Source organism: Macrotis lagotis, chromosome X (genome assembly GCF_037893015.1).
Source record: "Macrotis lagotis isolate mMagLag1 chromosome X, bilby.v1.9.chrom.fasta, whole genome shotgun sequence".
NCBI classification, from domain to species: Eukaryota; Metazoa; Chordata; class Mammalia; order Peramelemorphia; family Peramelidae; genus Macrotis; species Macrotis lagotis.
This window is the reverse complement of record NC_133666.1, coordinates 489,898,417-489,926,114: the sequence shown is the minus strand read 5'-3', so window position 1 is coordinate 489,926,114 and position 27,698 is coordinate 489,898,417.

Here is a 27,698-nt window from a genome sequence, read left to right as displayed (position 1 = left end):
TGAAATTCAAAGATGTTATGGAGTTAATCAGAGTTTACTGTCTGAATGTGGCACCAATTGAATCTCTACATGAGCTATTCTTTGTTAAACATGCAGGGGCTAGTGCAGTTATCCAGTAGGCTATGTTACTCCTCTAGAAAATGTAGGATGCACAGAATTTCAGCTACTTCCTCCTCTGAATGTTAGCAATAATTTGTGCATTATTTCTTGCTGCAAATTAGTATTAATTTTTCTTTAAAACTATGGTTCCTCAAATCTTAGTTTGAGACAAATTTCTAAATATTTAAAATTAATAATTACTATGACCTATAAACTAGAAATAATTTATTAAGCATTTATTATAAATTTATGTTATTCATCTTCAACTAGATCTTCAATGAGTTTTCTTTTCCATAATTGATTACCTATCCCTTTCTCCACAGAGATCCCACTTTCAAACTTTTTCTATCCTCAATATTCAAACTTTTTCTCTAGTCCCCTGCTTTCTTTTTCCAAAGAAAATCTGTTTTAATACCTTGAAAATATGAATCATTAACTCTTTGCTTGTTTTTCCTCTGCTTTTCACCCTATATCTTCTTAAAACCATTCCCTACATCCTCCTTAAATCAGTGTTTGATAAGAAGGTAGCTCTCCTCTATGAGACTAATCTCTCTACGAGAATCTTTGATACCATCTTTTCCTATGGACTGGAGTAAATTGTCCCTTCAATTCACTTCTTTCTTACAAATCTTCAATCTCTTTTATTTTCTGCCTTGCTGATTATAAGCAAGCTTAAATCTCCTCCATCCTTCACAACATTCTATCACCCTAACTACTCACCTAGACCTTCCTTTCTCAACCAAACTCTTAAGGGAAAACAACAAAAACAAAACAAACAAAAAGATCTGTCTATACTCATTTCTTCATTTCCTCTCCTCTCACTTCTCAAACCTTTTCAAATTGATCTCCAAATTTTTTACACCCAGAGATGGAACAGGGGTTAGTCATCTAGTCAAAATGGGTCTCATTGCTGAAACTGGGTATACATGACACTGATTAGCAAATCTATTGGCCATACACAGTTTTGAGATATAGTTCCTGGGCAGAGAGGAGCACTAGGAAGCAGGGGCCCTAGTCATAGTTTCAAGGTCAAGAGGAGCAGGAGTACTTGCACTTGAAGAAGAATAGGAGACCTGGTCAAAATTCCAAAGTCAATAGTGCTTGTGTTTGTAGGAATCTTAATAAAGACCAGGATACAGTGGAGGGCAGTGGACATACCTTGAAAGTATCAAAAATTTGCAGACTCCCAAAATTTGCAATGAATATAGCAGCATGAAAATCTTGAAGCTTGAGACAATTACTCCCCACTGCCAGGTGAGCAGAACCCAATTTAACAAAATGTTCAAAGTCAAATAATAACACTGGAAAAAATGAGTTAACAAACAACAACAACAAAGAGAATTTGACTATAAAAAAGTTATTAGGGTAACAGGGAGACTAAGTCACAAATTCAGAAGAAAAAAATGCAAAAATAGCAACAAGCAAAGCCTCAAATTAAAAAAAAAGTTAAACACAAATTCAACAAGAATTCCTGAAAGTGTCAAAGAAAGAGATAACTGGTACAAAAATTGGGGAAAAGTAATAATGATACAAGAAAATTAGTAAAAAGAAACACAAAATCTACTGAAAGTAAAAGTCCATTAAATGCAGAATTGGCCAAATGGAAAAAGAGATTGCAGCAGAGGGAATCTAACCAGCAAAAAAAAAAAAATGAAGTGGTTTCTCTGATCCCATTTTTTATTAATAAAGGCATGCAATTTAGTCATAAAATGCCCCCATTTATGCCAAAGAACTTGAATGAAATGTGGCAGAGTATTTTATATCTGTGTGTCTTCCTTCTGATTGGTCAGTATATCATTAGAACCTCCCCAATCGGTGAACATTTTTAATGAGGAGTTCGACTAAGAGTATTCAGCTTCTGCTATGGACTGACCCTTAGATGTGACCAATCATGTTCCTATCTGACTTCTAGGGAATATGAGTTATCTGGAAAAACAGAGTCCATCAAAATCAGTTTTTCACTGGCATGTTTTCCCTTTTGCTGACTAAGTCACTCCAAAAGTTAATAAAGAGAGTAAGGACTAAGCTCATATTCTTGGAAGGGAGTGTAACTCAAACTGGGTCCTTTATATAAAATAAACTGAAAACTGGGTTCCATTTTGGATGGGCCCAGATGAAACTAGTCAAGGAAATGATGCCTTAGGGGCTAAGAGTGATCACATAGTCACCCTCTTCAGAGACTCCTTGATCTTTTCAGATGTGCAGTCAACAAAAACAGGAGGGAAAAAAGTATGGATCACAAATTAAATAACTAATTATTAAAATAATAGTATAATATTACTTTATTTCAAGGTATAAAATTTCACTGAAGAAAATAATTCCTTGAAAATTAGAATTGAGTAAGTAGAAGCTAATAATTATTAGCACAAAGAAAAAAATGAAAATGGAAGAAATGTGAAATATTTTACCAGGAAAACAAATGACCTGGAAAATTGATTGAGAGAGAATTGACTACTTAAAAGTCATGATTTAGAAAAAAACCTAGACATCATATTTCCTTTATAAAAGGAAATTGCTCCAATGTCTTAGATCCAACAAAATAGAAATCTCCTAAAAGAGATTTCAAAATGAAAAGCCCCAGGAATATTATAGCCAAATTCCAGAATTCTCAGGTCAAATAGGAACTATTGCAAGCAGATAGAAAAAAAAGAGTCAAATATCATGGAGCAACAATCAAGATTGCACAAGATTTAGCAGTTTCCATATTAAATGATCAGAGGGCTTGGAATGTAATTTTCTGGAGATCAAAGAAACTAGGATTTCAACCCAAGCAAAAATGAAGGGGAAATGGACATTTAATGAAATTGAACACTTTCAAGCATCAATAATGAAAAGACTAGAACTGAATAGAAAATTTGGTATTGTAACAAAAAACAAAAAATATAGCATAAAAAGGATCCCATCTGCCAGTTTTACCTTTACTTAGAGGGAGAGAGAGAAAGAGAGAGAGAGAGAGAGAGAGAGAGAGAGAGAGAGAGAGAGAGAGAGAGAGAGAAACATTAAAGTTGAAGGACCTCTTCTCTCGGGAAATATTGTTTATTAAAAATGACTGGCCCACTATTTTGAAAATTTACAAATGTCATCTTCCTTATCCAGGATGAAGCCTCCACCCTAAAACTATGATGTAACATTTTATTCTGGCTGGGTTCAGTGCAGCTAAGTTCAGCAATTTATTATGCATCTACTCTATTGAAGGCATTGTGTTTGGAAAGAGTCAGTGGAAACAGGAGTTTCTGAGCAGTGGACTCTAATTGTGTGTTCTATTGATCTTGGAGTTACTAGCAAGACTGACTTCATGGATTCCAAGTCTTTTTTTTTTTCAGGGTATATGTTTTTTTTTTTTTATTAAAGATTTTATTTATTTTGAGTTTTAAAATTTTCCCCCTAATCTTACTTCCTTCCCCTCACCCCCCACCCCCACAGAAGGCAGTTTGTCAGTCTTTATATTGTTTCCATGGTAAACATTGATCCAAATTGAGTGTGATTAGAGAGAAATGATATCCTTAAGGAAGAAACATAAAGTATAAGAGATAGCAAGATCAGATAATAAGATATCAGGGTTTTTTCCCCTAAATTTAAGGTAATAGTACTTGGTCTTTGTTCAAACTCCACAGTTCTTTCTCTGGATACAGATGGTATGCTCCATTGCAGAGAGCCGCAAATTGTTCCTGATTGTTGCACTGATGGAATGAGTGAGTCCATCAATGTTGATCATCACCCCCATATTGCTGTTAGTGTGTACAGTGTTTTTCTAGTTCTGCTCATATCACTCAGCATCAGTTCATGCAAATCCCTCCAGGCTTCCCTGAATTCCCATCCCTCCTGGTTTCTTTTTCTTTTCCATTATAGAATTTCTCCTTCTTATTTTATTTATTTTATTTTATTTTTTATTCTCATTTTGTACAAATGTTTTTTACATTAATAAAATATTCTTGTTTACAAGTAAACAAAATACCCCTCCCCCCATGAATATAGATAGACTTGCTTTGGCAAAAAAAGTAAAGGGGAGAGAAAAAAATTAAAATTAAAAAAAATAATAGTAATAATTGTAGGTATGGCCAGGTGGCGCAATGGACGAAGCACCAGCCCTGGAGCCATGAGCACCCAAGCCTATATACAGCCTCATAAACCCAATAATCACCCAGCCATGTGACATGCAAGCCACTCGATCCCCACTGCCCTGCAAAAACCAAAAAGAAGAAAAAGAAAGACCCAAAATAAAATAAAAATAAAATAGTAATAATAGTGGGGGTGGCTGGGTGGCAGACAGAGCATTGGCCCTTCAGCCAGGAGCACCTGGGTCCAAATCCGGCCCCAGACACCCAAAGATCACCCTGCTATGTGGCCCCAGGCAGGCCACCCAGCCCCACTTACCCTGCACCCTCCCCCAAATAATAATAACAAAAAATGTGCTTCAGTCTTTGTTCCAACACCAACAACTCTGTCATGGGTGGATCTCATTCTTTATGGTAAGTCCATCGCAAAAGTTGCTTCCATATTTTTCCAACGTTGCTGATTGCTGATTGTTGATTGCAACTCCCTCCTTTCTTATTTCTCCACTACCATGTACTATATTTTCTCTCTCCTTTCACTCTGACTCTGCTCTAGGGTCACTGAGTGGCACAGCAGACCGATCCCTGGTCCTGGGGCCAAGAAGCCCTGAGCCCCCAAACCACCCCTTAGGCCCAGAATCCACCTGTCCCTATGGTCCTGGGCAGGCTTTCCAATCCCAGCCCCTTGCAAGAAGTAAAAAAGAAAATGTGTTATATCTGACTACTCTCCCCCCATGGTCCATCCTCTCCTCCTTTATTCACATCTCCACCCCTTCCCCCTGTTCCCCCCCTCCTTCTTACTCCAGATGTCTATACCCCATTGAGTATATTTGCTGTTTCCCCTCCTAGCCATCTCTGATGAGAGCAAAGGTTCCCTCATTCCCCCTTGCCTCCCCCCTCCATATCATTGCAATAGCTCATTGTAATAAAAAAAATCTTATTATGTGAAATATCTTGGACTATTCCCCCTCTCCTTTTTCTTTCTCCCATTCTATTTCCCTTTTTTTTCCTACTGACTCCATTTTTACACCCTATTTTATCTTCGAAGTCAGCTTTCTTATGTGTTTCAACTATAAAAGCTCCCTCTACCTGCTCTATTAACTGAGAAGGTTCATATTAATACTATCAGTATCATTTTTCTATACATGCAGTTCATCCTCATTAAGTCCCTCATATTTCCCCCCTCTCCTCCAATCTCCATGCTTCACCTGAGTCCTGTATCTGAAGATCAAACCTTCTGTTCAGCTCTAGCCATTCCAAAAGGAACCTTTGAAATTCCCCTGGTTCATTGAAAGTCCATCTTTTTTCCCTGGAAGAGGACATTCAGCCTTGCTGGGTAGTTCATTCTTGGCTGCATTCTAAGCTCTTTTGCCTTCCAGTATATTATATTCCAAGCCCTCCGAGCTTCCAATGTAGTTGCTGCTAAGTCCTGTGTAATCCTGACTGCAGCTCCATGATATTTGAACTGTGTCCTTCTGGCTTCTTGTAATATTTTCTCTTTGACTTGGGAGTTCTGGAACTTGGCTATAATATTCCTAGGGGTTGGTTTTTTGGGATCTCTTTCTCGGGGGGATCAGTGGATTCTCTCCATTTCTATTTTGCCCTCTGCTTCTAGAATATCAGGGCAATTTTCCTGTAGTAATTCTTTGAAAATGATGTCAAGGCTCTTTTCCTGATCATGACTTTCAGGTATTCCAATAATTTTTAAGTTATCTTTCCTAAGTCTGTTTTGCATAATAGTTGTTTTTTTCAATGAGATATTTCACATTTTCTTCTAATTTTTCATTTTTTTGGATTTGAAGTATTGATTCCTGATTTCTGGTAAATTCATCAATCTCCCTGAATTCTGTTCTTTGTCTGAAGGATTTGTTCTCCTCAGAGAGTTTTCTTATCTCTTTTTCCATCTGGCCAATTTTGCTTTTTAAAGCATTCTTCTCCTCAATAACTTTTTGAACTGTTTTATACATTTGACCTAAGTTGGTTTTGAGCATGCTATTTTCTTCAGCATTTTTTTGGATTTCCTTGACTAAGCTGCTGACTTCATTTTCATGTTTTTCCTGCATCTCTTTTCTTTTTCCAGTTTTTCTTCCAACTCCCTCATTTGATTTTCAAAATCTTTTTTGAGCTCTGTCATAGCTTGAGCCCAATTTCTGTTTTTCTTGGAGTCTTTAGATGCAGGAGCTTGTGTTTCCTCATCTTCAGACTGAGTATTTTGATCCTTCTTAGGGTCATTTGCAAAATATTTCTCAATAGTCTTCCTCTTATTTCTTTGCTTGCTCATTTTCCCAGCCTGGGCCTGATTTTGGGGTGCTTCCTGAGCTTTTGGGACACTCCCGCAAGGGTCTCAGTGTGTGAGGGTCTGTCCCCCCTCCTGGTCTGTGAATGAACATAAGCGCCCCCCTCTGCCACGGGGCCGAGGTGGGGGAGCCCTGTTGTTCTATGGGAGTGCCTAGACTGGGATCAGGATCTGAATGTAGTCAGAACCCCAGAGTCCTGTTCCAGAGGCAGAGGACAGAGCTCAGCAGTCTCTCTTCACTCCCCTCCCTCAGCTCAATGGGCTCATGCCCGGGGGGCTCCTGCTTACCAGCTCCACCTGCTTCTGTTTCCTGGTCTGAGCTGCCTAAAGACCAAGCTGCTGGCTGTGTGCCCTGAGGGCTGGGTTCCATGTGCTCACTCTGGCAGAGGTCCCCCGCTGTTCCCCCACTTTGTGCCGGGTGTTCCCTGGAGTGCAGCTCAGGAGACTCCCCCGCTGCTGTGAGCCACAGCTCCCAGCACCCTGGTGCTGCCTCCGGGAGGCTGCAGTTCTTTCGCTCTGGTGGGCCACCCCTCCGGCAGGCCGCCCCTCCGACCCTGGGGAGCAGAGCCTTTCTGCTCTTTTCCAGGTTACCTTGAGTAGGAGAATTGCCTCACTGGGTCCCTTTGTGGGTTCTGTCTCTCGAAAGTTTAGTTAGAGTCCTTAGCTTATGAGTTTTATCAGAGAGCTCCTAAGACTGGATCCCTTCCTGTCATCATCTTGGCTCCATGGATTCCAAGTCTTTCCCCATTCCAGTCCTTAGCTGTCAGACTGATCTTTCTTAAATTCAAGTTTAACTACATCACTATCCTATTCAAGAAACTCCAGTGGCTTCCTATTCTTTCCAAGATTTCAAAGTCCTTTAAAATCTGCCCCCTTCCTATCTTTACAATGTTTTTATCATTGGTCTTTTCCACATACATAGTATAATTCAATGATACTAACCTTCTTGTTGTTCTTAACAAAAGACATTCCATGTGCAAATTCTGGGCATATGCCTAGGCTGTCCTCTCCTTCTGAAACTTTCTTCCTCTTCTCTGCCTCCTACTTTCCCTGATTTTTGGATATCACCTTTTGCAAGAAGCCTTTTCCAATCTTTATGCCTTCCCCCTACAGTCATTACCCATTTGTCTTATCTAATCCTTGTTCAAACATAGTCATTTGTGTATTGTCTTTTCATTATATTGTGAGTTCTTTGAAAGTAAGGGATATCTATTGTCTTTTTTAGCATCCTCAGGACTTATAAAGTCCGGTGTACAGTAGGCACAGAAAAAGTTTGTTGATTGGCTGACAAAATATAGAAATATAAAAAAAAATCTACTTTTAAGATTTTCAGTATTCCAGTAATCACAGAAAACAGAAAAACATAAATACATACAAAGGAAAAAGAATAATTTTCATCCCTACATTTGTCATTTTTCTCTAGAAAATCTGATTATTATCAACTACAATAATTAGGCTGTCATCTTGTGTTCCTTAAGCAAAACAAATCTTTGTACCTGAGGACAAATAGGATTAAAATGATTAATAAAAAGATTGTTTCACATCATCACTGGGAGTTTTTCTTCTTGATTCTGAAATTCAGCAGTAGGAAAAAAAGATAATACCCCTTTGTTCCAATATAGAAATCGCAGTCATATTCCATTTAATGAGTTCTTTGGTATTTTTCTCTAACACATTAACCTATAGCAGTATTAAATATGTAAGTGGATTCAGCTTGAGTATTTCCCTCTATTTCCCCTCATGAATGAGATTTATTGGTTGCATTTTATTTGTTTTCCTCATTCCTAATGATAAAACAACTTCTGATCTAAATTAATGCCTAATATACAGTTATATACATATATACATGTATTTATGTTATATATACATTTTTACATGAACAATAAGATTCTGCATTGAATTAATGATTATAAAAGGACACATTCATCTTCATTTGTGACATTAGAATGTGTTTAATTTACTGCATAATATTAGAAAGGTTTTCAGAGACTGTCCTTGCCATTGGTTATTAATTTCCATTTTATTCTCTCTAAACAATGACAATGTATGTTTGTGTGTGTGTGTGTGCATGCATGCGTGTCTGTGTCTGTAGTTTCATCATTTAAAAAGTATATACTTGCATTAGAGTGAGAATTTTCGTGAGGTTATTTATAAATACATAAAATGTTTATATTACAATATATTGTCTCTTCAAATGTAATAATTTGGTGACTGGTACTGTGTTCCTTTATAATGCAGCACATTTCATCTAAGGATGGCGTCATTCAGGCAGGCAAAACAAAACCTACTTGCAAACTGGGGAGGTGGAGAAAATAAGGAAAATTGTAGAGGTCATTCCAATGAAGTATGAAAGAATAAAAATGAACTATAGCAAAGGATAGTAAGACAATTGCCAAGGATTATTTACCTTTTTAAGTAAGAAATTTCTTCTACACAGCCATACTTTTGGGGTTTTCTATTTTTATTCTTGAGATAATTTTGTGTTTTATTTTCTTTTGCAGTCAGTTTTTCTTTTAAAATCTTTTAAAAGCAAAGCTAAGTATGTATGCCAATAGAACTTGGATTGTTGATTATTTAGATCAATTGAAGGACAAAAGAGTGAATTTTTCTTTGCACTATTCTATAGGCCATCTGAGCAGAAGACAAAATACTGAAGATAAAGAGTTTGCACAATAGATCACAAGCCTGGAAAAGAAGCATGATATAGTAGTGATAAAAGGAATCAACTATTCAATGTTTTGTTGGAGCTCTTTCTACCAACAACAGGGAAACTAAAAATGCTTTGCCTTGACTTATTGATAATTTTACCCTTCAAAATACGAAGAACCAACAAAACAAAATTATATTCTGTATATGAATCTAACTCACGTGGTGAATGATAGGTTGGAAATTATAGGAGCCTTTAGTGAAGTGACCACTCCCTCTAAGAGTCTATGACCAAGGAGAGGAAATCTGGGCATTTGGTACCTTGTTCCTTAGACCTGGGAAACATATTTCAAAGGATTTAAGAGGAAAGCTAGGCAGGCCCTCATTGACTAAAATGTTACAGAGCAAATTACTTGAGAAGGATTGAAAGGTGCCTAAGAATAAGATTCTGAAGAAAAAGTGGAAACTATTCTAATGATGAGGGAAAATGAGAATGAAAAGTCAATCTAGATGTAGAAGGAATTCATCAACCAAATCACTTATAAAAGAAAAATATTCAAAAGATTAAAAAGAATGGCAAGTAAAAAAGGATCAATATGAGTTTGGCAAAGTCTTCAAAAAGAGTGTCAGAAGTATTCAAGCTCAAGACTAAAGAGAGAAATTAGTAGAAGCAAAAACAGTTTCTTAGTGTTATTGGAAGAAAAAGAAGGACCAAGAATCAATTGAAGAAGTTGAAAATCTTTAGATTGGATCAAAAACTGTCTTTAAGTAACTGGAAAGAAGTCTATGGAGGAGATATTTTTCATGGTAGAGGTCAGAATTTCTGTTCTGAGGTAATTTAGTATTGATATCAAGACAAAAAAATTGCCCTATTAAAACTATTAAAAGTGGAATGAGTTGTTTTCTTGTAAGTCTTGAAGGAGAAGTTGAACTTGGGTTAGTTCTACAGTTAGTTATAGAGTCTATTTCTTTCATATATATGTTAAGATATCTGACTGCTAATGTATTTTTCAGCTCTCAAAATTTCTAATACTATGATTTATTCTTTTCATATAAAAAAAGTATGAATTGATTTGTATCATCAAGCCATAGAATTGTAGAATTGGAATTGACTTTACAAATTGTGTAGTCCAACCTCCTAACTCAGCAAATCTTCTCTATTTCTCTGAAATGTGTCTATCTAGCCCCTGCTTGGATACTTCTAGTGACTAGGAAGTCACTAATTCATATGGAAGCCTATTGCATTTTTGATAATTCTAATTTTTAAACAGTACATATTTATTAATCTTTGTCCTCTTTCTTGTAGTAATTAATCAATAAAACATTCTCTCAAGAGAGATATCAGTATTAGAAAAAAGGGAAACTGATTTTAAGGGAATATTCTTGGAGCAGATATTACTAGAGAATCAATCTCTGAATCAGGAAGACTTTTAATCTTATCTCTGACTAATAGAGACTTGAGACATTAAGTTGCTTAAACTTTTAATGACCTCAGGCAACACTTTATGACTGTAAGTTGAAGTGCTGTTGTCCATCTCTGACTTATCAGGAATCCCCTAGACCAATTAAATCACAAATCTAGTCCAGGAAAAGTAAATGCCAATCCTAATAAATTCTTAGGAGAAGGAATAAGTTATAACTTTCCAGAGACTGGATAAATATGGAAATTAGAAATATGTTGGTGATCTTTCTACTTTTGACCATAGAGGAAAAGAAATTCTTACTGTAAATGGGCTGGATCATGTCTTCTTATCAGTCATCCTAGAGACAATAGTCTCAAAATTGGTATTTATTACTTCTATTTTGCTCCTTCTTATTTTAGCCTTCATCATGTTGCCTTAGCTTTCCTCATAAAGTGCTAAGAATATAACACTCCTTTAGTCTAAAACATTCACTGGCTCTCTATTTTCTAAAGAATAAAGTATGCTGATCCTACCTTTTGAAATTCTGTACAATTTTGTTCCAACTTTTCTATTCAGCTTATCTTATTTTCCTTTATAATTCTGCATTTCAGCAGAATGACACTACCAACATTTCTATAACTGTGCTTCTTTTCATGTTATCTGCAGTCTCTGTATAATTAAACTGGACAATTATTGCCTCTTATATGAACAAGGACTGGGAAAACAAGGGAAAAAATTAAAAAGTCCAGGCTTCCAAGAATTTTTATTATTGTTATTTGATTGTTTTCCTAGGGAGACAGGAGCATTTCGTTGTATTTCCAAATTTTTTAATTTTGTTTTTTCATGGTACTATTTATCACTGTTGTAGGGTTATAGAATTAATTATTCCCATTGTTTGTCTTCCTAAATATGATTCAAGTCAGACAATGGGTAATATGGATACCATATATTTGTAATATTGGTTTGCATTAGTACATTTATGTAGTCACAGGGGAGTATTATTGGTATTGAGGATAAAAACAATGAATGCCATCTATAATTCTGTGGACAAAATGGGTAATTGTGAAATATTTATTGAAGGATCAGAAAGTTTTTAATAAATTGCATGTTGTCTATAAATAAAATGAACTATCAGTACATTGCAATACCACTAAAGTTATATGTTAGACATAACTGTCTTAGATCCCTTCCTACAAAAGACACAGATAGCTTCAAAGAGTCAAAACACTCAAATTGAGATGTCTTGTCCAAAGATGAAATGATATAATTTCTTGAGGGAGAGGTTCATAATAGTTAGAAATGGAGATAAGACTGTATTAATAATGAAAAACATCATCTTGAACTCACAAGTTAAAAGTTTTGTTAGGAGAAAATCCATGCTCTGATGGAAGAAGAAAGAATCTAAGAATATCACATTTGGCTCACCTCTACTTTTCAGGTTTTTGAGTAGAGTCAACCTGAGGTAATGAGGACTGAAAACTTTAGATGGGACATATTTATCCTTTTTCCTGTTCCACTACCATGGAAACAATCCAATATCTTTCCTGATTATGGCTAGATATAACTGACCAATAGCAACAACAACAAAAAAATAAGATGATTCAAGGGACAATCTGGTGTGATAAATGGAAACATTTATGAAAATGTAAAGCAAGTTCTCTCTGGGGCATGCATTAAAGCTAGCTACAATCTTTCTTAGTAGAAAGTGTATGGAATTAGAAACATAGTAGCCAAAACTTTATTCTGTTTGACAATCCTAGAAAAAAGGCACTCATGAGAGCTCTCCCTCCCTGAGTACCATAATGCTGTTACAGGAGGATAGTCATGACAAATATTATGGCATCCCTAGTGTCTTCTCTTTACTGAAAATTATGTAATGCTTACTCCTAGAAGGCAGAGTTCATTTCAAATACTGATCCTCTTGACAGTTTGAAACTCTAAAAGTCTGTTTTGATTACTAGCCCATTAACCTTGGCATTATGCTCAATTCCTTATTCTCATCCCACAATTCTAATCAGTTGACAATATTGTTGATTTTACTTCCATAAAATCTTCCAATACATTCCCATCTCTAGTCCTGAGCCACTATCCAGGGTGAGACCCTCATCAGCTCTCACTTGGAATACTGCAATAATCACTAATTGTTATCCCTGCTTCAGATCTTTTCCTATTCAAATAAATTCTCTACAAAGGAGTCAGATCTTTATTCCAAATCTGACCATGTCACTACCTTGCTTACAAATTATAGTTTTTCCTATTATCTTAAGAATAAAATTTTTTTGCATTTAAAGTTTTTTTTTTTTAAATTAGGAAAATCTTAATAACTAGACCACTATGAAAGTCAGGCTAGTTTTTCTTAAAAAGATATTGAAATTATTCCTAGGACTTTATTGGTTCATGGAAAAAAATAAGCTTGGACTATTGGCATCATGTCCTTTTTGTCTAGGTATGAAACAGTAGGAACAAGCTCTAAAAATTCTCTGATATTTGGGTAGAATACCATCAATGATGATTCAGAGACCAGGAAGCTTTGAGATGGTGAATCAAGTGGTAGTGTTCTTGATGTATATCTTTTTAAATATCTTTCCTGGTTATGTTTAGATTATATCCTTTTCTTATATATTAAACAACTTAAAAATATTTAATTTCATTCCAGTGTCAGAGCTGAAATACAAAAAGTTTAACTTAAATCAGGTCATTTCATAACAATTTCATTTTCTGGCTCTATTCTGCCTTTCCAGACATTATTTATTATAGGTTTCCTTTATATCACTTATTATATTTTGAACTTCACATACTTTTTGTAAGGTAAATAATAAGCAATCCAATTAATCATTTTATTATCCCTTACATATTCCTTCTTGATACCTTAGTATAACTATTCCCCAGACCTGTATGCACTTCCTCTTCACTTCCTCTTCAAAGAATTTTCACTTTCTTCAAAGCCCAATTCTCCTGACAACTTCTCCATGTAACTTTTCTGATCCCCTGTGATACTAATGCAACCCCCCAAATTCTATTAAAATTATATTTTAAATCTATTTTATATATCTTATATGCATGCATGTTGTTTCCTCTGATGGGTAGGACAAAGTTTCTTTTAATTTTTGTTTTATTATCTGCAGTTCCTAACATGGTGCTTGGCATGTTTTAGATCATTAATAAATTCTATTTGTATGATTAATTGATTGAAGTTGTTGAATAATGGAACAATACTATGTGGGTGAATAACTTTCTAGGTTTATCCATTCAAGTTCAATCTATGTCAAACATTAGTAAATTCTTGAGACAATTCTTGAAACAAAATCAATTTTATTTCTCTTTAATGTTAAAGTTTTAAACATTCCATAGACCACTTTTTTGGGAGAGGACTTGAAATCAAAAGAACCATAAGAGTATGATGCAGCTCCATAATAGTCAGCAAACATGAACCAGAATGACATAAAGGCAATCTTGGAGTACCCTGAAGAATATGACTTCAATAATTTCTCAAGGATCTTTCTAGTACTTAGTACTAGTACTTAAAATAAAGTTTTCAAATCAGGTCTGGTTAATCTCATAGAAGGAAGTATGGTAAATATTTAATTGATTTGAATTGAAGTAGCCTTTGAGATAATAACAATGGTACATATTTAATTTTTTATATCAAATGTCACTTTTTCTTTTATATGGTATATGTGAAAACTTCTACTTTCTGCTTTTCCATAACTTTGTTAATATTTTTCTGTCACAATGTGCCTAACTGAACTGTGGTCTTTGTCTTTGACAATATTTGTAATATTCTTGGCAAAAATCCTGGAGTGGTTTGGGCATTTCTTCCTCTATTTCATTTTTACTGATGATGAAGAAATTGAGGTAAACAGGGTTAAGTAACTTTCTCAGGGTCACAGTGTGACCAGATAAGATTTGAGCTCAGAAAGATTCATCTTTCTCACTCCAAACTGAGTACTCTATCTACTGTTCCACCTTGCTGTCCTATAAAGTAGTGACTCCTATTTATTTACTCTTTCCTTCTAAATGTAGTGCCATTTTTAAATGCTAATTTAATGGGGGGGTGCTTAAGTTAGGAAACATACATTGCAATTGGCTGATAGCAAAAAAGTAGAAACAGAAGAAATGTAAGAACCTTTTTTGTCAAATATAATGACTTTGTCTTTTATGTGGAGGGACAAGAGAAAACAAAATATCTAAATTATAATAAATATTTTTCAAACATCTAGACTCCTACTAATGAGAAAATCCTCTCAGATAGTACAAGGGACCTATAGATATTACAAGGGATTGAACTATGGATTGTCAAGCTCACTTGACAATTGTATTGTTAATACTCAGTTAATCCTCAGAACATGCTTAGAACTTTGGCAATACAATATGCACTAATTATAAAATACTATCCTTGAACACTAAATGAATTAATTCTTCTGTTTACTAGTAAGTAAAACACATCTTGTTCAAAATTATAAATAGTGCAGTCAACCCTTCATGAAGATTATTAGGAAATCCAAGACTGATGAGCCATTATAGGTTTTTATCACTCTAGGTTCAGTGATGGAATCATAGAATTTGGGAGAATGTCTAAGCACTCTTGAAATAGCCTACTAAATCAAAGAGAGCATTATTTAGGTCAATGGACGATGTGAAGGGATTAATTATGATGTCAGGATGAGCAAGCAGAAAAGAGTTTGGGCCACAGAGTGGGAAGGAATGAGTATATTAAATGTCTAATGGTTTGAGTATAAATAACAATTTTCAAAAGGATATCTATTATGCTGCTTATAATATCCATGATAATTTTCATAATAATATTCATAATATCCATGGAAATATTTATTTCTTGAGATAATTTCATGTTGATTTTCCTTTTGCATGCTTTTTTTAATTGAACTTTGTGACATGTCAATAAGTTAAAATTATGAGAATATATTTGTATATTCTCAATCTCTTATAACTCATAACCAATTACTAACCAAGGTCTGTTGAATCAGTCAAAATAATTTTTTTGCAATTATTTCTCCTCTCTATTTCATACCCATAACTTTAATGTTAGCCTGAATTACCACTGCTCTTGACCATTATAAAAATCTAACAATGGTTCATGCAAATGCCACCATCTTCACTCTTTACCACAACTTTTTTATGTTGTCTTTTTAACTTTCACTGATTCTCTGTGGATCTTTGGGTTCTCATTATTTTGTCTGTCATTCAAAGTCTTGCATAATCTGGTGCCAATCTACTTTTTTTTTCCAGTCTTTTCTAAAACTGCTTCACTACTCAGTGTCCTCTCAAATTGGACTGTGTTCTGTTCTCAAAGGATGTCTTTCTTTTGGACCCCTTTTGACTTTCTTTACAATACAATAATACCTAAATTTTTCATCCTCTCTGTCTCTTCATTTAATGGTCCTCCAATGTCACAAAACCCAATTCAAATTTTATCTCCTCTATGAAGAAACAAATCATTCCCAATATCCTCAGTGAATAATAATAATTTCCTTCCACCTCACATGAAACATTGTTTTATACTTCCTGAATATATTTTTCAAGTATAATTTTGAATTATACCTATTTATGTATACATTGTATATCACAGCTTAGACTGTCATTTCTATTAAGGCAGTGACTATCTTTAGATGTCCTCCTAGTACAATGTTCTGCACAGAGGAAACACCTAAGTAGTGTTTTCTGAATTTGTTGTGACTGACTGAAAAGACATCTAGAAACTTCTATCTTGAATTTCACTGTCTAATATGTTGCTCATATCTGCTTGAAGAATTTTTATGGAAAACCTTGGTTACTTGGCATAATATTTTTGTCTTGGGTTTGGTGGAGTGAACATGTATATGTGAAAACATATCCTGTAATATGTATACCCTTATATAACATTCATCTGTCATTTCACAATCACTATTCTTAGTGCTTTGTACAGGGGTATCTAAGGCCACATATATAATGGAAACATTTCTGGATTTCTGGTTAGACTTCTGTAAATATTCAGAAAAATAGTCTAATCAGGATAATCTCTTGAATTAAAGTAGCTCTCCATTTTACAAAAAAGAGAGAAAAATGAATGTCCGAGAATGGCAATAGCCTAGAACCTACCTTCAATCCTTGGATTTTTAAACTAACATCTATCAGCAGGTGTTCTTGAGCACATTTCAGCTGCCAGACAGGATCAGAGAGAGAAATGAAATTGCTAAGGAAACCAGCTTCCCCAAAGCCCTGAGAATCATGAAGACATTTACAAGTAAACATCTAAAGAGTAAATTGCACCTGGAAGACCAGATCTCTTCTTCTGCTTTCCTAAAGCCATTTTCATTTTCTACTATTATCTAGTCACAAAGAGTTCATATACCCTAAACATTTATACTACTTTCACATCTTCTTAATACATAAGTAATTGCAATCAACAAAAATGAGATGAAGTAATCTATTTTTATACCATGAATATATGGAAAAGAAATGCCTGAGCACATTTGCCTGTCTAGCTCAGGTGGGTCCCTGTCACATTAATAAAGCAATTTTTTGGTTAAAGTATTATGATTAAATGGGGTTCACATTCCATGTCCTTAGGGGTAGGAGTAGCTCTCTATTCCTTCCAAGATTTTGTCTATCTGAATATAAATGAATTGTAATTAGATGGCCATGCAATCTTTCTGGGTAAGAATTTATCTTTGCTTTATTTCCCACTCATTTCACTTGCCCATGTTATTTCCCTCTTTCCTGACCCTGTGACTGACTCCCTCCCTCCCTCCCTCCCTCCCTCCCTCACTCACTCACAATGATACACAGATGCCTGTCAGTTTCACTACAAGAGAAGGCAAATGTCAGCATTGCTTACTTCTCCCTAAGGACTAATAACATGAACTTTAGGCAAGAAATAATACTAGTAGATGCTAGATCTTGGGGATAGTTCTCAAAGCAAATAGGGCAAAACCCATGCAATTGTTTAAAAGATTATTTAAAAAAAGAAATTTTTCTAGTAATGGGATTTAGGTTTTCTCATTCCAGACCATTAGCCAATATGTACACAACACACCTGCTTTCTCAGGAACTTTATCCACAAAAGTGGATTTTAATAACTTTGTGTTTGAACTTGAATTGCATTTAGAGATTAATGTGGATGTAGTTTGTCAAAGTCTTCATGCTAATGCACAAGTGATTGCTGCATGTGCAAAGGGGAAATTGTGAATGAACTAAGCAATTTGTTATCTTTCCATGTCCAACTGAAGAAAATGGAGACTGTCTGTTAATAGAAAAATAAATTCTCTTAGGAAACAAACTGCTGAGAAAGTAGATAATATACACACAGTCAAAGTGGTATGTTAATTTTCCTCAGTTTTCTGATGTCTGCCAATTGTAAAATTACTCCTGATGTAAGTTAATAAATAATGTATGCACTGTTAATAGATCTCAGATCTAAAGTTCCTGTTAGAAAGAAAGATTGTGCCAAGTTGAAAGAGGAAGGTTCTGTGGGGGAAGGGGTGGAGGGAAAGAGATGAGGGAGAAAAAGTCCAGGAAAGGAAGATTAGAGAAGCAAAGAGGGAAGATCATTATATTGTGGACATCAAAATTTTAATCATTAAAATGGAATAGTAATTTGCATGGATTTGATTTTAAGAGAATGTCTGTGTCTGTATGTGTCTGTGTGTGTCTGTGTCTGTGTGTGTGTGTGTGTGTGTGTGTGTGTGTGTGTGTGTGTGTGTGTAAAAGAGACAGAGACAGAGAGACAAAGAGAAAAAAGGAAAGGGAGAGAAGAAAGGAGTGAAGAGGAAAGAAAAATATTTTGCTCATAGAACTTGATACTATTTACTTTAGAGTTCCTAATATAAATAAGCATTCAGTCCATTAAGTAGGAATGAAATTTCAGTCTTTTCAAAGTTACTTTACTTAAGATTAACTTTGCATAGCTCCTCCTTCTTGCAAATTAATTATTCCTGACTCAAAGAATATATTTTAAAAGGTTTGCACATCTGTCTTTTTCTCTGGCTTGACTTCCACAATAATAGGTGTTTTCTTTGTAACAGTAAAATCTCATAGTTATATTGCTTTTTTTTATGCATTTAATTAAATTGTAAACTTCTTGAGGGCATGAATTCTGTCCCTTCTCTGTTTATAGCATAGTTAACAATGTAAAATTTTTAATAAGAGTGTTCATTTTACATCAGTCTTACCATCCTATTTCTTTTTCTGGTCAAACTATTTTAGCTTAACATTGACAAATTAGTGACAGAGACTCATTTTAAGAAGTTCTCAAAATCATTCTCTTTTTTTTAGCCCTGAGATAAGTAAATAAATCTAATTTAATTGTCAAATTAGGTAAATAAAATTATGGAGGCTATCATGAGATTATTAAATAGGGAGAGAGCAGTGTGTTTTTTTTTTTTTACTGCCAAGAATGCATGAGAAAAAGCAGGAAGAAGTAAGGACAAAAATGCAGGGTGGAGGCCACAAAATATTTAGAATTCATTCAAGTTATTTTGCATAGGTGATAGAAAATGAAAAGAAAATAGTCTTCCCAGCTCCTTTAAAGTTTTATTAAATGGATAGAGTAAAGTGTTGTTCTTCCTAATATTTAAAAATGGAGTAATGACATATCAGGGTGATGTCTTGTCCTGCCTATGAATTGGATTTAATTGAGTCAGAATTACACAGTTGTCAGTCTCATTCTCTCTTCTTGACTCATCCAAATACAGTGACAAGACAAGTCAGTGTGGACTGGGATATAATGGAGAATTTATGCTCTTTGATGTATGATCAAGCTCTAAGAGCTCCATAGCACCTGCTCTAGCTACCAGTCTGTAACCTAGATAGATAATTAGGAATCATGAGCACAGAGATAACAATTGATGGATGCCAACCAAATTTAACTTGTGTCTCCAAGAAGTTATAGCATGTGTAAGGACCATACCCTGGCAAACCTATTACATATCTTAATCAGATTTAGGATGACTAACTTATCAAATTTATCTCTGAAGTTAGAGGGAAGTCTACCCCAAGACTTCTCCCAGTGGCAGAATGGATGAATGAGGAAAAAAACCATGGATCATATAAGCAACTTCTCCTTTCTTTAGAAAGGATTCCAAGATAGTCCTTTTAGACTTGTTTAGATATCAGCCATAAATATGAATTTTTGTAGCAAAGACTGTAATTGTGTTCATTTGGCTTGTTTTTTTTTAAGGAGGCAAAAGGACATGTGATAAACTATAATGCTATTAACAATCACAGTCATGAGAATGGAATTCAGAAACTAGGAGCTATGTATTGTTCTAAGATAATATCACCACTTGGAATCAAATAACTCAGTGTTTGGACAATAAGATTGTCTTTCATCTATTAGGGTCATTTTGCTTTGTTTTGTTTTGTTTTGTTTTTTAGGTTTTTGCAAGGCAGTGGGGTTAAGTGGCTTGCCCAAGGCCACACAGCTAGGCAATTGAAGCTGGATTTGAAATCAGGTCCTCTTGACCCCAGGGCCAGTGTTCTATCTACAGCATTACCTAGCTGCCCTCTTATTTTCTTCTCATTCATTAAAGCTTTTCTTGTGTAGCTTATTCTATTTAATTTAACCAACATTTAAGACTTTCTTCATATGAAGCACCTTTCCTCATATGCAAAATATAGGGTAGTCCAGCATCCTGAACATGAGATAGTAAAACTGCACATTCTATGATTGGGATAAATCAACTGAGAAGATCATTAATGAAGTCTCTACTGAATACTGAATGACCCAGACTACTTCAAGTGATTGCAGTCTGCCTCTTTCCAAGTACAAGGCTTCATGAGGTCCTGCTCAGAGGGCAACACAGAACCCAGCACAGAACTTTCAGAAGGTCAGGGGGTCAACTCTTCTCACTCCCAGTTATACCTTCTTCCTACATTTAAAATGTAAACTGACATGAAAGATAAAAGCAAAATGAAAGCTAATTGATCTATAATCTACATTAAAATTAACAAATGTGGTTAGGAAAATAGGAGATTTGATATTCCTCCCCTTCCTACCCAGAAAACTGCCCAAGTCTGAGTTCTGTGAACATTTTGTTTAGTCATTTTCTAATTCTTTCTGTTGCCTAGAAGTCTAACTAAAATAATAACAGCCATATATCACTCAGTCCAGTGTTAGTCTTTGAAAATAAGTCAAATAGATTTGTTAAATTAGAAATGCCATTTTGAGTTCTGACTGACTACAGCATGCTCTCTAAACTGCTTTCCAACAACAGATTTCTGACCATACTGACAGTTACTTTTTTTCCTCTGTTTATTTCCCTTTTCAAAATAAAATTTGTATGTCCTTTGCTAAAGCTTTTTTTAGACTAATGCTTTTTTTAATGAAATTTTTTTAAATGAAACTCAATTCTTCATAAAAATCCACTTATACTATGAGCACAGAGTTACACAATTTACTTTTCAGGACAATAGAAATATCTAAATAACTCCCATTTTGGAAAGAGGTCATTCTTTCAAGGCATCCAAAAACAAATTACTGTTTGTTTTTCTTTCAGAACTTGTTGGATTCACTTCTTACCACTGACACTAGGAATGAGAAAATGCTAACTTCTAGGATATTTTGTTTTTGGTCTATATAATGTTCACCTGTAAATCCTCTTAGGAAAACAACCAGTGATGCATTGTTTGTTGTTCTGCTGCTCAGAAAAAGTTTAAGAGTGTATTGAGGTCCAGAGCAATCAAGACAAAATCCTATGTCTCAGGTAAGACAGGGGAGTGCTGAGGTCAGTGGGATGAATGACAACTGGATTTAGATTATCTTTTGAATTCTTTTTAAAAACTATTTTTAAAGCATACACATTCATGTACTCTGACAAAATCAGAATGGTTATATACATAACAATTGTATTCTGGATATTTTTGTTTTTTATTAAATCTCTTCTTCTCTTTTCCCTCCACATAATAATAATTGATAACATGGTTCAGGTAATGAAGAGTTGGAATCAGATAGACTTGGGTTTGAATCCTTCCTCTGGCATATATTAGTTGTGTGATAGAAGGCAAGTTAAGTCTTTTAGCACTCCCAGGAATTAATAAATCAATAAGCATTAAGTATTAAGGCAGTATCATTTATCATTTATGTCCTTCAGACCCCAGCTGGGTGACATATATGTACTGGTCCCTTAATGAAGAAATAAAAAGAAAAAGTCTTAATCCTAATTTAATAATTAGATTTTAATGTAATAGCAAAGTAATAATTTCTCTCACATGAACTCTGAAATTCTTTAATTGGTTCATAATTTTAAATCATTCTTTTGCTCTGCATTATGACCCTTAATTCTGTCTCTAGCCCTCAGAAATTTCCTGTTCCATCACCATGAACTGATACCATTCTCTTCCTTATCTTATATTATCTCCTTAGTGAATCAGTACATCTTTACACTCTTGTCCCTGGGCCACCTTATCTTATCACTTATCATGCCTTTGTCAAGACCCCTCCTTGGATTTGTGGTTTTCTTCTTTATTCCTGTGCTGTTAAAGAGAGATGGAGAAAATTATTTACTGACAAGATCCATTACAAATTATTTCAAATAATCTCTTCATTAGAGAAAGACAAAATTTTTACAACTGATTTGTCATCCTGTTCACACAAGTGGTTACTGTAATTTTTTTTTATTCCTCCTTAAGATTCCCATGGCACTCCCTCTTCCTGTCCCCAATTCTCTCAGCTAAATACTTTGCATCATTTTTTTTTTTTTTAGTTTTTGCAAATCAATGGGGTTAAGTGGTTTGCCTAAGGCCACACAGCTAGGCAATTATTAAGTGTCTGATGCTGGAGTTGAACTCAGGTACTCCTGACTCCAAGGCCAGTGCTCTAGCCACCCCCATCATTCTTCATCAAAAAAAGTGTAGTTTCTCTGTATTCCATCTTTTCCCTTTCTCCTTATCACATATTGCTCAGATTCCTTTCCCCATAATCTCCTATATTCCTTTTGCAGTGAAGAGGTGGTTATTCTCTTTATCGTCATGAAAATTTGACTTCATTCCATGCTATCTTCTCCAGTGTATTATCCCCTCTATCATCTCACTTTTTCAATAATTTTCAATCTCTTCCTTTCATCTGCTAAAAAAAGTCTCCAAAAGCATAATGTTCTCCCATTCTTAAACAAATGAAGAAAAAACAAAACAAAAAACCCCTCTCATGTGATCTGATCATTCCTATTATCTATCATCTTATGTTATGTCTCTCTTCCTATTCTTGATTAAATTCCTGAAAAAGCTGTCTACAATTTGTGTCCCTTCTTCTGCTCTCCCTCTTTTCTAAACCAACTGCAATCTAACTTCCAAACTAACCATTCAACTGAAACTTCACTCCCTAAGTTACCAATTATCTCTTAAAAGACATTTTTTTTATGTTTTTCCCCTCAATTCTCATGGTAATTGATGTTTCTGAATCCTCTACCACTGTTGATCGATATTGTCTTTTGAATATTTTCACCTCTGTACATTTTTTCATACTGCTCTCTCCTGTTGTCATTCTCTTTGTCTGAGCTCTCCTCAGTTTGGTTTGCTAGATATAAACTACAGGTTCTATACATTGGACACATGGATCTAACAAGAGTCTATAATGGGACCTCTTCTCCCTTTAAATTTGGTTTTAATTACTATTTCCATACAGAGAGATGATGCTCAAATCTAGTTTCTCTCCAGACCAGCAGTCTAATTTCACCAATTGTCTAATGGACCTCTCAAACTCAACTTGTACAAAAGACAACATATTATCATTCTCCATAAATTCTTCCCTCTTCTTAATATATAGTTGAGGGCATTGCCAATCTCTGGTACACAGGCTCACAACAATATCACCTTCTCTTCATTTGAACTTATACCTTCCCCCTATAATATTATATCTATAATTAAGTCCTGTTATTTCTACCCCTACATAACGTTTTTCACATCCCCTTCCCGGCACTCCTAAAAACTGCTCACTGGTACATGTCTTCAGTGCCTCACATCTTGCCTCAGTTTTTTTATCTGTAAAATGAGTTAGAGAAGGTAATGGCAAGTCACTACAGTGTCTTTGCCAAGAAAATACAAAATAGGGTCACAAAGAGTCAGACATGATTGAAATTGTACAACAGTACAGCACATTGGTCTGCTTACTGTTCTTTGAATATAACTTTCTACTTCCTGACTCTGGGTATTTTTCCTGATTTTACTCATATCTAAAGTCTATTCTTCCTCATTTCTGTGTTTCAGCTTCTGTCATTCCCTTAATTTCAATTAATGCTCCCCCATTGGAAAGAAGTTATCTCTAGTTCTCTTTTGTCAGTGCCTTTCCTTTGAAATTACCCCAAATTATTCTGTATATATCTTGTTTGTAACAGTTGTTGTCTCCCAATAGACTGTGATCTTCTTGAGGGAAGGGACTGTGTTGTTGTTCTGTGTTTGTTTGTTTTATTTTTTTTACCTATTTTGTTATCCTCCAGAACTTAGCAGAGTACTTAATTCATATCAAATGTTTATTTAATAAATACCTGTTGGCCATGATCAGAGAACTAGTCCAAACTAATAGTAAATATGAATTCTCCTTTATTTGTTACATCCCTGGATAAATACTCCACTTTATAAACATCTTTGTTGTTGTTTTAATAGTGAAAACAGACATAACATCACAAATGGTCTGTGCTTTTAAAACTCTTCCTAAGAAAAGAAGTATGAGAAGAATAAAACCTGGCACCATGGAAATTTTTCTCCTCTTCTTCATTAAGATAGTAAAATGGCTTAAAAAATTAGGTATTAAGGAATGACAATTCTATATTTTGATTCTTTGGAGCTCTTGTCCACTAAATGTTCTCCATTAATATATCTCTCACTAAATTTAGGACATTTCTTCCTGTCTTTTCCCATTCCCAAATTATTTCCTTTTTTCCTTTCTTTTTCTATATCTTTCCCTTTTATTCTTTACTGTTTCCTTCTCTTCATTTGTCCTTCACCCTTAAAAATAATTTTCTTGCTAAAGTCCCAAGTGATACAAAGGCAGAAAACCCCAATTAAATTATTGATGGTACATTAGAGTTGTTAAGTTGTTTCACAATATATGTACCTAGGAACAAATTGAGAAAGGGGATGTTAAGCTAAAGGGAATATTTTTAATTCTAGATTAATGACATTTGTTTTGAACAATACTATCATAGCATCACATTCATTACTACACTGTTTTATTTAGATTGACTCTTACATAGACAATAGCATTGGAAGTATTTTCCAGAGAATTGTGGTGCTGATTTGGAATGGTATGTAAAGGCTTTTGAAGTCTATTTCTAGGGGAGCCAGAGTGCTATTAACTTCTGCAAACATATCCCTGTGCAATGTGAAAAAGGATAACAGAGTCCCAAGGGGATTCAGTGTTCCTGTAGATAAGCAGAAGTGAGATCATTAGTTGAGTGAAGCAGGATGAAAAGAAGTTGAGACCAAAGCTATAGTCAATTCAGGGCAGAGGTCTTTTGGTCATGGATAGCAACTTGAAGTGGTTTCAGAAGTGAAAAGTTATTCAGATAGGAAGGTGTAAAAGGTAGAGAGAGCTCTAAGTGCGTCAGGTAACAAGATTCAGAGAAATGAAGGTAGCAGTTTTCACTGTTGCTCTTCTTCCTTCTCAAAAAGGAGCTGACATTTCTTTTTATTTTAAATTGAAATTTTATTTTATTTTTCCAATTATATGGTATGGTAGTTTTTCAGCATTCATCCATTTGAAAATTTATGAGTTACACATTTTTCTACTTCTCTCCCTTCCCTCCCCTGTCCCCATGGCAGCAAGCAATCTGGTAAAAATTGTACATGTACATTTGTGTTTAACATATTTACATCTTAGTCATTTTGTATATGAGGAATTGGAACTAAGGGGAAAGGAGGAAATCCATGAAATAGGAAGGAAACCCATGAGAGAAGTTTATAAAAATGAACATAGAATGCATTTAGATTTCTTTTTTAAAAATTTATTTATTTATTCTGAACTTTACAGTTTTTCCCCCTAATCTTGCTTTCCTCTCTCCACTCCCCTCCCACAGAAGGTCGTATGTTAGTCTTTACATTGTTTCCATGGTATACAATGATCAAAATTGAATGTGATGAGAGAGAAATCATATTCTTAAGGAAAAAGAATAAAGTATAAGAGACAGCAAAATTACATAATAAGATAGCATTTTTAAAAATTAAAAGTAATAGTTGTTGGTCTTTGTTTAAACCCACATTTTTTTTCCTCTGTATACATATGGCATTCTCCTTCACAGATACCCCAAAACTGTACCTATTGTTGCACTGATGGAATGAGCAAATCCATTAAGTTCGCTCATCACTCCCATGCTGCTGTTAGGGTGTACAATGTTCTTCTGGTTCTGCTTATCTCGCTCAGCATCAGTTCAAGATTTTGTGATTCTTTTTTCCTTTGGATGTGAATGACATTGTCCACAGGTCTCTAAGGGTTGTTCTTGATTTCTGAACTGCTGAGAAGAGAGGCATCCTTCATAGTTGATAATCTCACAATATTGTTAATGTGTACAATGTAATCTTGGTTCTGTTCCCTTCACTCAATAGCAGATCTTGTCATTCCTTCCATAGGAGTTGACATTTCAGTAATTAAATTGATCATATGTAAAAGATTAGCTTGAGTTATTATTAGCACCTTTCCTTCTCTTTGTGGTACTTGACTTAGTTTTATAATTTTGAATTTTGAATTTGTCTTTGAAAGTTTCTTTTGCCATTATCATGGAATCTAAAAGATGTAAGGCATTCTTGTGAGATTACCCTAGTTGCTTACTTTCCTTGACAATGTTAAAGGTCAATAATTGCTGTTTTTCTATTTAAATTTATTTATTTCACTTTGAGCTTAACAATAAAGGAAGTATTGCCAAAACATAGGATAGAAAAAAGATGATTTTATTTGAAATTACAAATCCATGAAGTACAACTAGCTTTCTTTTAAATATATAGCAAAGTTGCCATGTAGCTTTCTTTTCTTTTTTCCTTTTTTCTTCCCTTTACCATGCCTTAGACCACTAGACACAAATAAATGTGTATATGTATATCTGTGTGTGTGTGTGTGTGTGTGTGTGTGTGTGTGTGTAAAATCATTATATACATTCTAGTATTTGTAGTTCTTTCTTTGGATTCAGACTCTTACTTCATAGACCCTTTTGTGGTTAAAATGGAAATTTATAACAATCAAAATGACTTATCCATTTAAAGCTGTTCTTAAAATAATATTGTCAACATCTTACAAAAGCCTCTTTGTTCTGTTCATTATGTTTTTCATTGCCTCCTGCAAGTCTGTCCATATTTTTCTAAGAATATTTAACTCAACCTTTGTTCTAGAGCAGTAGTATTCCATCATAATCATATACCACAACTTGTTCAGCCATTCTCCAGTTGACAGATATACCCACAATTTCCATTTCTTTATCAACATGCAGACAGTTGCAATAAATACTTTTGAACATATAAGTTCTTTTTCTTTTTCCCTTTAATTAGCCTTCAAACAGAGAAAGTAGTGGTATTGCTGAATGAAAAGGTATAGGCAGTTCAATACTTTATCTATTTATAAATATTAATTAAATTAAGATTTTTTTATATATCTGCATCCTCACTCTTCTCATATTTTTTAATCCTGTGGGTGCAATGATTCCAAGTATTAAATTAGTAAACAATACCACATTATGCCCTCCAGTTCCTTTCATTGATAATTACATAGTTAACAGGAAACTGTCTGATTAGTTCACTAGGGATAAAGGCAAAACAACCCATTTATCTCTCAACTAACATCTGCCATTATAACTCTAATTGGGGCTAAGTAGACTATCCCTAGAAAGTTGAACAAAAAGAGTTAAAAGAGCAAAGTGAAAAGTAATATTCTTTGATCTGCACTCAGATTTACTCAGTTTCTCTGAAGGTGGATGGCATTTTTCATCATGAGTCCTTTGGAATTCTCTTGGATCACTGAATTTCTAAGAATAGAGAAATCAATAATTGTCACGTAATATTGCTGCTATTGTGTACAATGTTCTCTTGGTTCTGCTAAGTCTACTTTGAAGCATCTCATGTAATTCTTTCCAGACTTTCCTGAAATCATTCTGCTTGTTATTTCTTATGGTACAATAGTTCTACCACAATCATACTACAACTTGTTCATCCATTCCCCAAATTATGGACCTACCCTTAGTTTCCCAATCTTTGTCTCCATAAAATAACCAAAAAAAAAAAAGCAAAACA